At 49.4% G+C, this 3,916-nt stretch overlaps 1 protein-coding gene across 6 annotated transcripts in view; it reads right to left on the bottom strand.

Annotated features, from left to right (window-relative positions):
* ESCO1 (establishment of sister chromatid cohesion N-acetyltransferase 1) overlaps window positions 1–890 on the bottom strand; it is a 78,221-nt gene extending 77,331 nt beyond the window's left edge. For 2 of the 6 annotated variants that reach the window (XR_001370595.2, XM_027773096.1), the window contains exon 1: window positions 203–890. The gene's annotated coding sequence lies outside the window, so the exon portion shown is untranslated. The remainder of the gene's footprint in view (window positions 1–202) is intronic. The other 4 variants (XM_006151604.3, XM_006151603.3, XM_006151602.3 and 1 more) reach the window with 3 other exon arrangements.
* Window positions 891–3,916: the final 3,026 nt, after the last annotated feature.

The following is a 3,916-nucleotide window of genomic DNA, read 5'->3' as shown; positions in this document are numbered from 1 at the left end:
CGCCTACCTCGGGCGACGGCGTCTGGGAGCCTCCCGCCTCCCCCCAGGGCGCGCGGAGCCGGGATCGGAGCCGTAGGAAGAGGCGTCCGAGGCAACGACACAGAGGGTGGGACAGGAAAAGGGGACGCATCCGCTCGCCGGAGGAGCTGGCGAAGGGAGCGCAGCACGCGCGCGCCGGGCACCGTCAGGAGCGTGAGCGTACCTTCCCGTCGCCTGGCCCAGGGGTCCGGCAGGAGCGAGCAGATCGCCTCACATCCGGGTACCAGTAGACACTCAGCTGCCTCTGCCGCGGCCGCCGCCTCCCCCGCGGCGCTAACACCAAACTTCCGGCGACGGCGGCGACGCCTCGCCCGTCAAATGGGAGTTACCTGTGACCGTCTTGGGTGCGCTTGCGCAGCGCCCCGCTTCAGCACTAACCGGCTCAGCTGACGTGCCCAGCAGACGAAGATGGCCGCCACGCTTGCTGCGTGTCACGCAATTTTTCACCCCGGCCGGGTCGGCTGGGCGTCGGGGAAAGGCGAACCAGCGTCCAGCCTCAGCGCAGGCGCGGTGGGAGGCCTCGCGTGCGCGCCTCCGCGGGTGGGCGCCTAGCGGGGAGGCGGCGGCGTCCCCTGGCGGCGGCCGCTTGTGCTTTGGGGTCATCTCTTGGAATGGAACCATCCAGACCCCCACCCATAGTGGTTTGTCCGGGAAATCGTCGCAACCGTTTGTCCCTTAGGTTTAAAATACTTTTATCTGCGACGTCTAGTTCAAGTGCCTTTGATCTGCGATGTGGGCTAATGTACAGAACAGAGGGTCGGTGAACTGAACCATCTCTCTCTCCCACCTGCACTGCACCAGCACCTCCAAAAAATCCAGGCTTTCCCTCTCTCCTTGCGCACGATCCTTTTTGTGAATCAGCACACAAGTGCCTATTAGAAATTATACAACGTGGGAGCCAGCAGGTGGCGTGGTGGTTATGGCGCTGGACGCTGCCACATGGCTTTCCACGGTTCAACTCTGGGACCGCGTGGCTTGTTTTCTCACTTTCCTTCTGTGTGTGTGTCTGTCTATCTGTCTCTCTCTGTGTGTCTCTCTCTGGTTAAATTTAAGTTAAATGAACGAATAGTTGGACTCTCATATGGCCAACCGCGGTTCCAGTCCAGAGGCTTGCTTCCTCACTGCCCCCACCCTCACCCCGTCAAAGTAAAATAAAATAAAGTTAAATAAAATAATTCTTTTTAAAAAATGAATGAATAAATAAAATTAAATAAATAATATTCATGCATTCTTTTTTTTTTTTTTAATTTGACCAGAGAGAGACACAAAGAGAGCAAGAGAGGGAAAGTGAGAAAGCAAGCCACCAGATCCAGAACTCAATCCCTGGTTGGCCATGTGGGAATGTCCAGAGACTTAACCACCATGCCACCTGCTGGTCCCTAAATAAGTAATTCCTTTTTAAAAAAAGAAAGGAGGGAACCAGCAGTTAGTGTAATGGCTATGTCGCTGGACTCCCACGTAGTCGACTGCGGTTCGCTTTCTGGACACCGTGGCTTAAAACTCATGCCGGGCTCGTGTGCGTTCGTGCCCAAGATCCCGAGAGGTGAATGGAGAAGGGATTGCGGCGTGACCATCCCCCCTGGGGGGGTGATTTCTCGCTTTCTGTCTCTATGTCTCTGTCTGGCGAGCGCATGCGCCCTATAGCGAAAAATCTCTCCAAAAAAAAGAAAGAAATTGTAGAATGTCCACTGGATTTAGTCAGAATGGGTGTTGGGACAAAGCTTTGGCTCTTCGAAGCCTCTCAAGATACAATCCTGGGCTGTCACTGGCATGGGTGGTGCCCCCACTGCTATCTATGCTTTTTGTGCTACTCCTTCCTTATGAAAAAAGCTATGAGGATGTGTAATTCTGTACATGTCTCTCAGAACAAGAAGAGGTGATCATAAACGGGTTCTCTCCTTCCCACCCTCGTTTTTTGAAACCAAGATGTGCTAGACATTGTCAAGCCTGATGTCAGCTGTCTGTCAGTTTAGCCAGGGACATGAGTTTATGGATTAAAAAAAAAAAAAAAATTGGGTGGGCCAGTGGCATATTGGTTAGGGACGCCAAACTCCTACATGGCCAACGCAGTTCAAGTCCCGGACCTAGTGATTTGCTTTCTTGCTTTACCTCTCTCTCTCTCTCTCTCTCTCTCTCGCTGTCTCGCTCTTGCTCTCACTCTGTCCCTCTCTGGTCAAAATTATAAAAATAAATAAAGTTAAACAAAATAATTATTTTTTTTTTAAAATAAGGGTATTGGTGGATGAGGCATCCCCACATCACAACTCCTTGCATTACTTGGCAAAGACCTGCCCACTCCTCCCCATCCCCAGCCCCCCATATCTACTTTAAAGCTTCGTGTCAAGTGGCTGAAATTGGGGGGAAAACTCCAGACTAAGCAGTTGGATCGGTGAAGGCTGGTGATGTACCAGGGACTCTGATCTATGTTTGCCTTCATGTTTAGATTTCCAGACAAACTGGTGGGGTTTATTTCTGTTGGTTAAACCACTTAATCTTTTGTAACTCAAATTCTGATATACATACAAACCATATTTACAAGCTTCCATTCTCACAAAATAGACCACTGCATCTGAGTGACTTATTCCACTCTTTTTTTCCCCTCAAATTGCCAGAGGATACACATGCTTAGCAGAGAGAGAAAGCATCCCCTGATGGGGCATGGTGACACTGCAATACTTCTTCCCTCATTTCTCCATTCCATCGGGACTCTGGGGTCGCACACTCATGCCCAATGTGCTCCCCGAGACTCAGAGCCAGGCCTAGGATTCCAATGGCAATCAGCCGTGTAAGATTCAGCTCCCTTAACCACTGTACTACAGGGCCAACCCTCCACTCTGTTTGTTGTATTAGGCTCTGTTAAGGGCATGTAATTATTTCAAACATTAGACAACATATAACTATGTGTATTTATTTTAGTTATACAAGTAATTTGATGTGTAATTCCAGGTTTTCTAAAACCATATATAGTCAATTTCTCAAATATGCTGCATATTTAAATATAAAAATGTCCTGGGAACCAACAGTTAGCATAATGGCTATGTCGCTGGACTCCCACGTAGTCGACCGCAGTTCGCGTCCCAGACCTGGTGGCTTGAAACTCACGCTGGGCGCGTGTGCGTGCGTGCCCAAGATCCCGAGAGGAGAATTGAGGAGAAGGGATTGCAGCATGACCATCCCCCTGGGAGGTGATTTCTCGCTTTCTGTCTCTATGTCTCCCTCTGTCTGTCTGGCAAGCGCACGCACCCTGTAGAGAAAACCTCTCAAAAAAAATTTTTTTTAATTAAAAAAAAATAAAAATGTCCTGACTTTTTTTAATAATTATTTTATTTTATTTTTTCATTCCTTTTTATTTTTTAATTTGACCAGAGAGAGACAGATGTTGAGAGTGAGAGAGAGAGGAAGCGAGAAAGCAAGCCACCAGATTCAGGACTCGAACCCTGGTCGGCCATGTGGGAGTGTCCAGCGCCTTAACCACCATGCCACCCACTGGTCCCAGAAATGTCCTGACTTTTAAAAACATCGATTTATTTCATTCCATTTGTCATTATTATTTGTATATTTTTATTTTTTCTTTTTTTGGAGAGGTTTTTTTGCTACAGGGTGTGTGTGCTCGCCAGATAGACAGAGAGAAACAGAGAGACAGAAAGCAGGAAATCACCCCCCAGGGGGGATGGCCACGCCGCAATCCCTTCTCCTCCATTCTCCTCTCCGGATCTTGGGCACACACGCGCACGGCATGAGTTTAAGCCACCGGGTCCGGGATTCGAACTGCGGTCAACTACATGGGAGTCCAGCAACATAGCCACTACGCTACCTGCTGGTTCCCACTGTTCCGCATTATTAACATAAACCTTTCCTGTAACCCCACCCCTCGGAC

Source organism: Tupaia chinensis, unplaced genomic scaffold (assembly GCF_000334495.1).
Source record: "Tupaia chinensis unplaced genomic scaffold, TupChi_1.0 Scaffold000320_2, whole genome shotgun sequence".
Lineage (NCBI taxonomy): Eukaryota > Metazoa > Chordata > Mammalia > Scandentia > Tupaiidae > Tupaia > Tupaia belangeri.
This window is presented reverse-complemented; position numbering and strand designations above follow the sequence as displayed.